The sequence below is a fragment of the Phaenicophaeus curvirostris genome, chromosome 1 (genome assembly GCF_032191515.1).
Source record: "Phaenicophaeus curvirostris isolate KB17595 chromosome 1, BPBGC_Pcur_1.0, whole genome shotgun sequence".
Lineage (NCBI taxonomy): Eukaryota > Metazoa > Chordata > Aves > Cuculiformes > Cuculidae > Phaenicophaeus > Phaenicophaeus curvirostris.
In genome coordinates, this window is record NC_091392.1 from 89,378,881 (window position 1) to 89,393,704 (window position 14,824).

Sequence of the window (14,824 nt, forward strand, 5' to 3'; positions counted from 1 at the left end):
ACTATACTGGGGAAGTGAGTTCCTCAGGTTAATTACCACCTTGTTGAAATTTTTCCTTTTCAGGTTAATTTTGTTGCTGTTCATTGAAACACCCTTGTTCTTGTACTATATGTCAAATCATAAATCAGAGAACCAAAATTTAACTTCTCTTGCCCATTCTGCTGAAGTATTCCTCTCTCTGGAAAATCAGAATCCACAAGGAATGCAGGGCCACAACATCAGTGTGTGCTGGTTAGTAAGGAGAGAACAGCTACTGAATGTGTGCGTGTGCATGTCTGGGATGTGTGTATAAGTGAGATGTTCTTACAGTGATCTCTTGCAGTGGACTAGCAAGTACAACTTGTAAATAATGGAAAAATACCAGTGGAGTACATCAGTCTAGAAATTGAAATACGATATTTCAGTCTGGTCCCTCCTCTCACAAAACTCCTATTACTAGTCTCTCATAAGGGAAACAGGCATATATATTTTGCAAGAGCTGCTGTGGGGACACTTTCTCAGCAAGTCATACTTCCACTAGACCTACTTTTGGACCATGCTGTTATTTACTTTCAAAACCAGCTCAATTTCACAATTAGCTAACAGGGAAGAGTGGTATTTGATTAACTTACTAGGAGAATGAGAATTCCCTTTAATCTAAGATCGAAGAGGCCAAGTGGTACCCAATTTTTAACTTTTTCATCCAATGCGGAGCTGAGTAATAATGCGCATGCCATCAACTTCTTACCAACACTGAACTCATTGATTTCAGCTAACCTTGAGAGATTTGATTAATGCTGGATCATTCATATGGTGGAAGAACAAATGTCTTGCCTTTAGCGAGTATTACGCTAGCATATCCTGCCTCTCTTAGTAATGAAAGCAAATCCCATAGGGAGAACGTACAAAAGATTCTGTTTGCTGGAGTGTTGAGTTCAATCCAAAATCAGAAAAATCCAAACCATTTCAAAGATAACCAAAACTTCAGTATGCCTAGGACTGCAGATCTGTGACCCTTCTGACAGTCTTATGCTAAGAAAATCCTCCAGCTCTCATTGCTGAAGATGACTTGACAGAAAGAAATATAGTGTCAAATTAGCACCTGGTGACTGTTCTGTCAAGAAAAAATAGACCTTGGTAATCCAACCCTTTCAATTCAGCATACAGCTCCTCTGAGCTATTGAAATAAGCCTGATAGAAATGAATCAGTGGGTAGCCTAACTGAAGCAGCATCTGATCAGCCTAAAGCAAAATAGCTGCTTTTCACATTCCCTGATTTGTTCTTATGCTGGCTGTGAAAATTTGTGAAGAGGTGTAATGTGATGGAACTTGGCCCTGAGAGGTTCTGAGCCTCCTTTGCTCCCAGGAGGCTTGTTATTCAGCTGGATCTGGCCCCTGAGTGATCACAATTCTGCTGAGGAAAGGCTTATGAAAGAAACTATAGATAATACTTTTAATCTGGTATCTTGAGTTTGTAAACATGATGAGAACCCTTCCTAGCACTTGAATGTCCTGCTGACAGAAGCCAAAATCAGGTAGGAAATCCTCGCTGAGAGATTTGGTCCGCAAGGAAGACACTGACAGAGAGACAACCTGTCTGAAAAATAAGAATATTTCAATGTCTTAGGCCATTTGTTGTCAAGCACAAGGGGGAATCTTTGTTTTGTTTTTCTAACAAAATATGTAAAAGAGAAACAAGACGTGTTAGGTAATAGTGTACATTCATAATTATTCCCAGTACTCATAACTAATCAACTAGATTAGTGCTTCTAGGAACAAAGAAAATGTTATGCTTTCAGTATTTCTGTTTCTGATCCCCCTCCACTATAGATCAGGAGTAACTAAGATGAAAACAGTAGTGTTATACAAATGCAAATTTTGGTGAACAAAAGGTTTGTTTCCCTGTGTGTGTCTGCCAGTATCTGGACAAATACCTGCTCTGAATTAGTTTTTATAATTACTTGGATGCCGTTAGATAATTTTACTTTTAAAATTATGTTTTTAGGGAAAAAATAGAAAATTAAATATTAATGGATATTCGTTCATTACATATTTAGCAATGGTGCTGGTTTCTTTTTGCATTTTAGCCTCTGCAGCAGTGCTTAATCCCCAGGATTATGAGAGAGTCCAAGTGTAGGAGTTGACTGATCTTTTGTGAATGAGGTAAAAAAGTAAACTGGACCCCTAGTATGCTTTAAATCACTATTAACATTGCAATTGGTAACTCAGCTAAGAGTTTCTGGATTTATTTTAAAATACAAGGACTCAAACATATTCCAAACATAATTCTAGCAAAGTCACATCAGAAGAATTGGTTTTGAATGCCAGTTTCCACAAGAATTTTTCATTAAAAGCTTTTAAAATAAGAAAAAACTAACTCAAGATACACAGAACTCCACTATTATGGCATGTTTCTTCGTGTTATACATGAACACTATTTCCACCACCTGAGCTAAATCTACTTCATTAACTGGTTTCCTTTCCCTGCAGTCAGTGAACAGAAATATTTGTGCACAACAACATATGCCCAAGGAAAACTCTTAATGTTTCCCCTAGGAAAATGAGTGTAGCATTGAGGTGAGCAGACCAAGATGGTCTTCCAAACACTCTGTTTAACCTCCAATTTACACATTTGTCCTCAACTATTTTTCAAAAAGCAAAGAGCAGTAAGATACTTCTTTGAGAAGAAAACACACTATAGCCTTGACTACACTAGATCCTCAAATGCACTACAGCCTCACATACAATTGCTGCCTTAAAACGGAAATGTGTCCGAGTGGTATAGAGCGTACTTATGTTTTGTGTCCATACCAAAGTTTCATCTAACACATTCCCTTCATATGAAAAGTGTTGTATTGTGTTTTCCTTTTTTAGAGGGTAGGGAAGAGGTAAAGAAGTATTAATGAGGCATAGTGGCGTCTTCATATTGGATTAAATGATCTCCTCCTTTTGATTGGGTTGGTTGGCATTAGCTTCCTGCAAAACACAGGAGGATAAATCCTCTTCCTAAACTGAATTAATAGTATGGAGGCAAGGCTGTATGATCTAACTACTGACTCCAGCCTCACCAATGCCAATGGAGTTCATGAGAGAGAAATCCAGTGAAAAAACTACTTCCTAGTGACGAATTCTGTTCTTAATTTCTGTCAGTGCAACCTGTATTGGTAAGGACCAACCCTTTGGTTGGTTTAGCTGTGATTTTATTTGAAGAAAAACTTACTCTAACAACATCTTTTTGCTGCAGCAATATCATTATACAAACAAAAGAACTGCCAGTGTGCAATCATGTGTGAGAACTTCTATCCAATTCATGCCATAGGTACATTCATGTTTCCACTCCACACGCAAACTTTATTAGCACTTGAGCCATCTTTGTGCCGTGAAATTTCATGCACAGTCATGCAGCCACACCCCAAGCCTCCCTCCTAAATGCTCTGTGTCAGGTTGGGCTTAGGTGTTACAGTAGCCCATATGCTTTCATAAGGTCCCCAGCTGGGACTTACCCTGCTGGAAAATCTAGTACCAGTATAGCAAAGGATTTCTTGCTTTAGATGTTTTCCAGGGAGAACTGCAGACTTAAACAGTGTGTACACTTCATACATTTGACCTTTTGGTGATTTTTTGCCAAGTTCACAGTCCTATGGCACTGGAGGCAAGTGTGGAGCTTGGTTAGGTACTTACTATTGTGCTCAACTGTCTAATGCTGCAATGTCTTTTTCCTACAAAATAGGCAAGCATCTTCCTGAGATCTATACATCTAATTAGGCACCTTTTCTATTTCACTTTGCTCCTTTCCTTTTGCCACCTGGATTTTGCCATGTTCTTTGTTGACCCTTATAAAGTCTCCGAAATGTTCAGCCCCCACATTGAATACATATGATTTGGCTAGAGAGGACCATCACATTCAGGAAGCACGATTACAGTCTGCCATGAAATACATAACTTACACTTTTCCCATGAAGTTCTTACTTTCATTTGTCACATAGTCTGTTGGTACCTATGGGATCTTTGAATAAGCCCAAATTATATGGCCTCTGTTTGCATGAAAATGTATGTGTGAGTATGCATGTGTACGTGTGCTTGCATTGGTAGATAGATAGCTATCTCCTTCTGTCTGTCCAGTCAGGTTGCTAATTGAGCATGTGGGCATGCAAGGTTCAGGAAAAGGTTTAGATGAAGCAATGGCTACATTAACTGTGGAGCATTGTCTCGAATCTATATGAATCTAATGAAAAATAAGTACACTATTTAAACAGTGTATATGCATACATGTATTCATAAAGTACTTTCTGTTGGCCAAGTGCTTTTAACTCAACATTTGCTCAAATAAGATATTTGCCCTAATTCAAAATGTGACACCCAGATTTGGTCCAGTGTATTTTTGTGAGTACCCATTCTGAAGGGGATGCTGAAGTATGCCTCTCAGAGCCCTGTGTGGTCTTTCAGCCACAAAATAAATGGAATAGTCCAGCTCTGCAGGCTTCATTAGCAGAGATGGGCATCCGGGGGAGGGTAACAGCTCTGGAATGATACTGTTGAGTACAGTCACTCATTTCCATTGAATTTCAACATGTTCACCTGATAAGAGAATAAAACCCAAGCAAAATAATCTAACTGGACTATTTGCTTCTCTTAAAAAAACAGTAAAAAATTACAGCTAGCAGTGCAGTGTATTGATAGGTTTTGAAACAGTCCAGGTCTGGAGTCTCTAGTATCCAAAGCACCATATCAAACAGCTCTTTCCCCACCTCACATACTCTGAAACATGTTGGCTATGAATACCATTACAAGTAATCAGAGTAATCCATTCAAAATGTGCAGTCACTGATGATTAACAATTAACTTTCTCTCCCTTGATCCTTACCAAAATCTTTTCAGGAACATGGTTAGTGTCTCTAGAAAACCAAGAGATTGTCAGGAGAAGAAATTGGTCAGTGAGAGTATTTGGTATGTAATCCATGAGAACCGCAGGATTTCTAGAACTCATTTTGCACTCGTTTGGTTAGTGAGATCAATAAGTTTGTTTAGCTAAGGCTGCCTTTTTTCTTTCATTTTCAGTCCTACAAGGCTGAATAAATGTTGTTCCTCTTCTTAGATTGGTGGCATTTCCCTTCCCCTTTTGAGTAAGATGATAAATTCAGCAATTTTGGCTGGTTGATTTTGGGGTGAGATTTTTATTTTGTTTGAGGTTTTTCTTTGGTTAAATGTACATTGTCTCTCTATAGTCAAAACGTCTGTGACTGTAACAGTATGTATTTCTTTTACTGGAGAAAGTAGACATTTTGGTTTTTATTAACAGTACTAGTGACTTTGTGGAAAATGACAAGTTGCTATTTAGATCTGCTTAGTTAAGTACAGTACACTACAATACAGTATTTCTGAAAGCTAGAACATACAGTACACGATATATATAGCAATTCTATATCAATATATATACATAGTATAATCATTTAACTTTTGCATCTGCCTATGATCATAGAAGAAATATTTTTCACATGTATCATTCACAACCAAATCAACTACTGCAGCTACTTGAAGCATTTAACAATCATTATTACAGCTCTAGTGTGCTTTTTCATATTATTGGCTACTTTATTGTCTTTACAAGTATTTTTTTCAGGCTTTTTCAAATCTCTCTGTAGCAAGATATAGGAAAGTATTTTTTTTAAGAAAAGGTAAAACAGTATTAGGCTCACAAAAAGTTAGAGATTGTTCCCTGCTACCCTTTCATATCAGAAGAATAATCAATCAAGACAAGTGAGGTTATCTGTTAGCCCTCTTTAAGATGTCCTGTTAGTTCGTTTGTAAAAGCATAGGTCGGACTTTTCTCTTCCATTCCTAGCCTTGGAGAAAGATGCCACGAGTGGTCTTTCCAAGTTCTGCTTCTTTAAAGTTTTAAGATTTCCTAGAATTATCCTCTGCACTAAAGTGGGGTAGAAGAAATATTATTCTCTGTATTATATATGGCCAGTGGATTTTGCCAGAAATCGGATAAAAAAATATCTCTACTCGCAACTTTTGATATATTCAAATTGAATCTTTACTTATTCGCTTGATCCCTTTGTTTTCAAATGAAAACAACCTCTGCAGATTTGAGTTTCAGTTCAGAAGTTTTCCACGATGAGTGTTGCCTTTATCATCTTCACACCACAGTGCTGTCGGTTCTGAATTTTGGGTCAGTCTCACTCATGGAGTTGATTTTCATTGTCACCACAGAGCTGCTGAAAAAAAAATGTCGCTAGGGATATGTCAACACCTAGATCCAAATAGCCCAGAGGAAACTGATCGACACCCAACAACAGATGGTCCAGGCAGCAGTTTTATATCCAGACTTTGTTAGAGTGCAAGCTTACAAGAGCATGGGAATTTAAGTTTGCTTTTTTCACTTCAGGTACGTCTCAGCTGGTCTTCATTCCTTTGGTTGATAACGTATCACTCCTAAATGAAAATATGTGAAATCAAGTGGGTGAGGGTATTCATTATAACCCATCTCTCCTAACTATGAAGACCAGAAGAAATGAGAGACTATCATATCAATTGCGAACTTTGCTTTCACTGACAATGAGGAAGTCGGTGTCACTGCAAATCAAAAAATTTAAAAGCGGTTTTGGACTGGGAAGAGAGGGAAAGAGTTACCTATGCCACATCTTGGGATAATTAAATGAGAGCTTCAAGCATGGGAATCATCAAGTGATGGCATTCCTTACAGAGTCATCTGCCTTTTGCACTTACATGGAGGCCACTACCACATCCTTTTTCTTTCTGCTTGCAGTTTAAAAGTTACGGTCTTCCAGCAGTGATTTCTAAGTCTGGTTTTTCTTTATTCTGTGTATACCCATTTGTAAGGGAAGGAAGAGACTATCCTCTTAATATTAATTACGCAGGTAACAAAACTTGACTACCCTATTCCATAAAGGATGGGCTTTATCCCATTAAGCCAAACTGGTGCCATTTCTCAAATTAAATGCAGTTAGCTGCGACAGAGTGCTGAGTCAGTGGTCCACATTTTCTGACCATGGTCTTTGCCTTTTCCTTTAACTGAGTGCTGAATCATACATACTCATATTTTTGTAGAGTGTTCTCACTTCACTGAGAATGCCTGATCATTTTAAATGGCTGCATACCCATTCCGTGCTTCCCCTGCTAATCCTTTGTAAGGTTCAGTAATTCATTTAGGATAATTACTAGTTTAATGTATTTCTTGGTTTAACTTCTTTGTTGCCTTTTAGTTTTCCTAATGCTTTTTTAAATGCCTCAGTTCATTTTGCATCTTATACAGTTTACAGTTTATAATTTTAGGCTAAGAAGTGGTTTTACGAACAGGATGGTACCAAACAGGTAGATTATCCACACTAGAGATTGTACTTTTAGAACACAGTGTGTACAGATACAATTGCCGAAGGGAAAGTGAAACTAACAAAATAATCAGCTGGTGAACACTATTTTAGCAAATCTTTTACATAAAAGACAGTCAGTCATTTGTGACTCCAGAAATCTTGCTTATTTTAAACATGTATTCTTTCTTTTTCATTCTCTGAAGAAATACTTATCTTGAAAATTGTGATGTTCTAAGAAACTCATTTTATATGTGCATAATTTCTGCTTTTCTAAAAAGAGGGAAAACAGATGATGATACTGGCTTTACAGTTTTATAGATTCCTGCATTGGAGATTTTCCTTGAATGATACAAACATCAAGGGAAGATTTTGTCCAATTATTAGCTTTATTCTAGTATATGGTTTTCATTGTCAATTTTGTTTTCCTTCTCCTTGCTGACCAAGTAGACCTCCAAAGCTATCGCAAGCCACGGTCTCACGTTGCTGTGGTCAACAGCATTTATATTCAGCTCCTTTTTGCACTTCTTTTCTGTGTTATATTGCTTTTCAGGAACACAGCAGTTGAAGCCGGTAATACTGTCACCACGAGAGGGAGAACCTTGTACTAAGACAATGTTGCTCTATGTTACTGTGCAGGGAACAGAAAGGGATTTTAAAGCTCTCACTGCAAGGCTGAAAACGAGGAGAGTCCCCCACCTTGGGGGTGCTTGCACCAAAGACTGGGGAGCCTCCCAGGGGAGAGGAATGCTTGAACTTAATAGAAGGGACTTGCTCTTCACTCGTGCCACTTAGAGGAAAAGTCTGAATCTCCAGTATCTGCTGCTGGTCTTTTTCTAATCATAGAATGGTTTGTGTAGGAAAGAACCTTAAAGATCATCCAGTTCCAATGCACCTGCAGTGAACAGGGACACATTCCACTAGATCAGATTTCTCAAAGCCTCATCCAACCTGACCTTGTATGAATCTTTTAAAAAATATATAGTTCCTATTTATTGGTGGAATAAGCATCACTCTTTCATTTATTAGAGCCAGAACTTCTTATTCACAAGTATCTTCAACAAGTTTCATTGTCTATTAGGGTGCCCTGTTTCCTTTGTCCTAATGCCAGGATATAGCCCGGACTGCTGTGAATCCTTTAAATCTGGATTTTATTCCCAGTTTCATATATGCTGAGCAGTCAGTCCCCTAGATCTTTGCTCCAAAGTTCAGATTCAAAGAAATTCTTACAATGAAATGAAGCAGAAAATTGGTGGTTTCCCATAAACTCTACCCATAATGAGCTTTTGTTGTCAAACATAAGATAAGTAGGTGGCTCAGTTCAGGCAGGATGTGTTGTGTGACCTTTCTTTTCAGCATCAGTGAGGTCTATACTTAATCCTGAAAACTGGTTGGACCAATACTCGGTGGGCCAAATTCTGCAGGCAGGACCGACATGCTCTTTTGTTAACTTCAGTGCATTTTATCTGACAGGGAAAGCTTATGGAGTCTTACAGAAAGCTATACTTCTAAGAACTAGTTTCATATATACCCTTTAGGATGTCACTTGACTATTCTTGTAATTTAGCATATTTCTGCCCAATTTTTCTATTCTTTATAAAATTAACTCAAGATTTTATTTCACTCCACCAGTCAGATTTTGCTTGTGCTAAGGGCTCTGTAATGTAATAGTCTTTCATTCTTGCTGGGAGGCTTAATTCAAAAGAACTACGTAGGGCAGGACAGCTGCTTCCCTTTGAACAAAGTGTGGGATTTTTTTTTTTTTTGGTCCAAAGAGTCATAAAATAGCCCTGAGTCTTTCATTTCACAAGTATATAGCCTCTTTGTGTTTGATTGGTCATGGCATGTTTATTTTAAATTATTAAATAGTGAGCCACAACAGCTAGTGTAGATAAACGATACACAGCAATCTCTTTTCCCTGACTGACATCCTTACTGTCACTTGTCTGTTGCCAGTACAATGTATTTGGCTGTTTGCATATTTGGAGTTGCTTGATTCCACGTTTCTGATGGCTTTACTCAGAAGTGCTCTGGCCATTACTTTTTCTATAATCATGATCACATATTTGTGTAGGTGAAATAAAGTTGTTTCTTTGTAATACCTGATTATATAACCCCAAATTCAGACTATACATCAAGCTTTTCTGTGGACTTCTTTTAAAAAATGTCCTACTGCATTGGGTATGCAGGAAAATGGATGGGAACCCACACGGTCTAGTGTGAACTTACCTAGTGTGAAATTATCTATTTTGTGTCTCATGTATGCCCTGGCATGAAAGAAACCACTATAGCTCTGCACACAGAGAGACTGGGTTTAGGTGCTGGCCCCTTGCCATAGCTAGTGGTTCTGTTGTATTTTCTTTGTTTTTTGTCATAGTCTCATTAGTAAAGATTAACAACAAAAGTCCTTGTGGCCTGGCATTTCTCTGTGTTGGAGGTTGGTATTCAGGATCTCTGCACCCTTATTTAGATTCCTTCTCTTAGGTTTTTTCCTTTTTCCTTACACATGAAATACTGTTTATCTTTTCTGCACTAGGATGAAACAGATTGTATCTGTGTGGCTGGAGGCAAGAGCACAGTTTGGGGTTTTTTTGCAAGACAAAAAGGAAGAACCTGCTTCTTGGTTATTATTTGGTTTATTTGTTGGCATTTGCTTTTGTTTACATTTTGGGGTGGCTGACAAGGGACTGGGAGAATAAGCAGGAGGTATGGGGTGAACATGTCTTAGCCTAAGTGAAGGAGTATGCAATGTTCCTCTATATACTGAGCAATTACAGTGAGGTTAGTATAGCAGCAGCAGTATTGCCCCAATGTGTTCCTTTCTCCTAACATTAACCATTCTTGCTCTTCCTTCCCTGTTGTGGCCTCTTAACACCATTTTAGTGTATCCCCACACTTCTTTACAGTAGTTACGAATGTTAGATGGAAGCTCTTGTGGCAGTCCAAACTGAAATTAATCTCCAAACCAGTGAATACCCCAAAGTCTTTGTTGTGTTTTCGGAAGTGATATCTTAAGGAGTGGCAGTCCCTGGCAGATGTTCTACTTTGTTAAAAGAGATAGATAGGCTAGGGGAGGCGTGGGCTGATTTTGGATTCAGTAACCTGCTTGCATTTGTTATTAGTGAGCTTTATTTTGTTTTTCTTATGGGTTTTCACTTAGAAGTACTTAAGAGCTTATATGCCTGTCATTAAAATTCCTGCTTTTTCTACTATAGACCTACAAGGGCCATGAAAATAATCCTTTATATATATATACTCGTGTATTTGCAGGATGGCAGAGGGAGTTGTCCATGCACGTGTGTGTCTGCGTGAGAGGGAGAAAACTAAAGTTAGTCTTGATCTGTCCATTTGTTTTAGGGTGGCCACAGAGAGCTGCCACTTTGAAGAGTTGATTGCACTACAGAACCTTAGCTTGAGCGCTGTTAAAATAAGGACTGTATATTGGGAACAGGGAAGCTTTTTAGGTTTTTCTACCCACAGCTACACAAGCCCTTTGCAAGGTAGTCCCTTGCAAAGTTTGCATCTGACAGCTTTGTGTCAAACCACCACTGACCTTTCTGCTGTATCCATTTAGTTCTCTCTTCTTTCTGCAGCCCCCAAACAATGGCTTGTCGCCTTTCCCATTTCTGTCATTCAATTTACTATGTTTTCAATAAACATCCTATGCTATAGAAATCTCTACACTGAGTGGCAGGAGAGAAAATGAGACATGTGAAAGTGTGGCTGGGAGACTGCAAATCCCCCTTTGTTTTGGGGCATTCATATGCTTTTACTGACAGCTGATTTCTTGGGGGCTGGGTGGGGGGGATTTTGTGCTTTTTTGGTCTGGATAGGGCTTTTTATTTTTGCACTAAGTATGACTGCACTGCACTGCATTGCACTACTGAAATGTATTTACATGTGGTGGGATTGGAAGGGGCCAATTAAGCAGGGAGGAAGAAGAGAAAGGGATAGGCACAGAAAACAGGATGTACTATAAACCTGACCAGATTGAAAGAGAACTTGGGTTACCTTTACTTTAAGCAACTAGTCAGACACTGAGCTAGCTGTATTGGATAGCTTCTGTAAAAAAAAAGATAGTAAAAAGTTAAAAAAAAAAAGCACTATAAAACTGCAAAGGCATCACAGGTTTCAGGGTGCTACAGATCTTTTCCCCCCTTTTCCTAGCAAGTGTTCTTTGGGTCTGTGAGACTTAAGAGAACAGCTCAGCATGAAAACCAGTGTAAGGCTTCAACATAAAGATACCAGTTCCTAGTTCAGATGTCAGAACTTGCATTGTCAAATAGGATCTCTTCAGAGAGATTCGACAGTGATTAGCATCCTTTCAGTAGAAGTAGCATAATCTCACTCTCTCAGCTCAAGAAGTGAAGCCGCAAAGTAGGCTTACCAAAGGGGAAGGTCACTGAAGAAAAGCACTTCTTTCTGAGGCTGTTATGGGAACAGTGCAATAAACAGTCATCCTGAACACTCAATTAAAGGTGTTTCATTCAAGCCTTTGGGGCAGAGGGTGCAGGAGGGACGTTTGAACAAGAAAGGGTGATATGGAATTCAGCACAATAAGGAATATTCCTGCTTAGACAAAGACACTGTCTAGCATTTTAAGACCTTCAGTCTGATTTCTCTCCTCAGTCAAGCATTATGAAGGCTTTTGGCTGGAATCAAATGGAATTCTAAGTTGAAAAGTATTTTTACAGTCAAGATACATCTTGGCTTATGCCTTGGTCATTAGCTTTGTAAGAAGCATAATATGAGAAAAAAGAAAACAGTAGTAGTGTGCAGTGAGATCCATCTCTGCTGCAGGTCTTTGTAGTCTATAAACTCCTAAAAGTTTGTGTTGAATCTCTTCAGTAACAATATAATTTACATCCTCAGCCAGAAGGTAAAACAGAATCATGAAAAACGCCCTGTACAGCAACCAGGGTAAGAATGTAAAACATGAGTGCACTTGCTTTGGTCCTATGGTGGATGGACCACCTGTCCAATGTACACAGAGATTTCATGGAGGTAGTCATCCAATACTAAGGAAAGTCTAGAGTAATTGGGTGGTCAGAAATTTATTCAGATCCTGAATTTCTCCTTAGACTTGACGCTAAGACATTTTGGCTTGATTAGTACGGAGGAATGGGTAGTACGGACCATACACAGAGCTGCACGATCCATAGTGGATTGCTGCTGGTCAGTCTGTTGGGCTGCCTCATTTGAGAGAAGTATCAAGAACTACAGGAGGAATACTGTACAAGAGGCAGGTGCTCAGTGGGAAGGAAAAAATCTGCCAGGAACCTGGAGAGACTCTAAAGTTAAGGACGTGTTTTTCTGGTAATCTCTGAGATTTTCACTCTTGGATTTCATCCATTCAGGCTTGAAAGGACAGGAACAGAAGAACTGAAGATATTCGCTGGTGTAGTGTTAGATGAACTACTGAATGACTCTTCCCTTGAAAGCAGGCAAGACAGTAGAACATGAAGGCTCCTTCTGAGCCATCTGAAGGAATCTTGTAAGATGAAAACCACTGGAAGGTCATTTTCCAGTAATGAGACAGTGGATTCTCAACAAAAGCACAGTTCATTTGAGAGCCAACATAATACAATGGCAGGAGAGCACCTTTAAATTGTAAAGTGGCATTTGCATCTGTAGGAGTTTTGACAGCTAGAGTCATGATATGAGAGAAAATGAAGCCTGTTGGCTGAAGTTAATTCAGGTTATGAGCCAATACTCCCCTTTTTTGTTTAGGTGAGTTTTTGTTTTGTTTTCTTGTTTAAGGCAGCTGCATATATTGCTACTGTCAGAGTGGATTTGCATTGTCAAAGAGGAGTAGTGGACTGCTCCAGAAAAGTGAAGCTGAGGGTTTACTGAGCCTGCTGTGTCCAGAGTGCCTTTCCTGCTGTGGTATAATAAAGAACTTCTGTAGTTTGAGCTATTCTGGCTGACTGATTGCTGCATATTCCTCCCTTGTGGTGTGACCTGATGGCAACCATATTTGGACAAGGAGAGGAACACTGCATGCTTGCAATGCTGTGATAAGATGCCATTTGCACTAGTATTTAAAAAGTACTGCAACCTGAAGAAGTGGGCTTTGAGCCATGCTCCAAAACCGGGTTTGAATTCAGCCTGTTTAAACCTGATTCTAGTTTACTCAGTTTCAATAAAACTGGTCTAGTCCATGTAAACAGGAACCAAACTTTTTTTTTAAAAGCCACATTCCAGCCTATGTTCCCACTCAGCTACAGTGCTTGACCAGATCGGTTCTGGGCATAAGTGTGATTGTATAGTTTTAATGGCTTTTAAATTAGTTGTTCCTTTTTACATGGTTAGTTTGAAACTAGTTTAACTGGAAATGCATTTAAATAAAGCAAACCTTTTTTTTCAGCATGGTACTAAAGCCCCATGTAGACAGTGCTTGACTGAGAAACCAAGGATAACTTGAGGTTTATTTTAAGAAGCCAAAACATACATTGCTGACTATAAATGCCGCATAACTTAATACCCTGCTTTTTTCTCCAGATGGAGAAACACTAACTTCCGTAATTCTCCTCCATCTGTCATCCTGCTTCATTGTTGCACCTTTTCTCTTGAATGAAAATCTCTTTGGCCAGTGGGCTAGATCCAAAACAGAACTTCCCTGTACTGTCTCATCATCTTGTTTCTGTATGTTCCTTTCCTTGATATCGACAAGCACTACTGAGGATCAGCTTGAGATTTTTCTGGGGCTATGTGGCATAGTTATGGTTCAATAAGATGCTAGTGATATTTTCAACATTACAGTAATTTTAGAGCTTACCCTTAAGGAAAATGTTACATTTCAGAAGTTCCATGGAAAAAGGAAAATGCCAGGAATCACGATGGAGCTTCAGTCACAGTGCTGTAGCCAAGTTTATAGGGAATACATTTCTGGTGGCTGGTGATGCTGACATTTACAAAGCCAATTTGAAAGCAATAGAAAGCATATGCTTTCTCATCCCTGCCAAACTAAGAGAATTTATACCAACAGGACGATCCTTGAATAACTGGTCAGTATTCATCTTTTTTTCCCTAATGGAGGAGACTGAACAATCTGTCACATCACCTTAGACAGTCTGAATTTGCTTCAGGACTACTCCCAAATGGCCTGCCAGCCAGGTGCCCTCCTTTATTGATCCTAGTGTCCCACTGGCTGGTGATTTGTCACATCAGCCAAGGTGATCAAGACAAATAGGAGCCTTTTACCTTTCCTTTTTCCTTTTGGATTTCCATCGAACCAGGAGTGCAATTAGTGGTGAGTAGATGGCAGGTCAGCTGTTGCTCCAGATTACAAGAATAGCAAAGCCACATGGCAACCGAGCTATTGTTGTCCTCAAGGACACCAGTGAAGGCAAAAGATCAGGCTCTGGCTGCTGGTGTAGTTGTAAACCTACATCTTCTGCTGCTTGCCCTTCCAAACTTGTTTTGGTCAACTATGCTGTTGCCCTCAAATATGCTTTGTGTGTGAAAAACTGACTGCAGTTGTTCTGTTGTCCATCTTCTTTCTCCTGCAT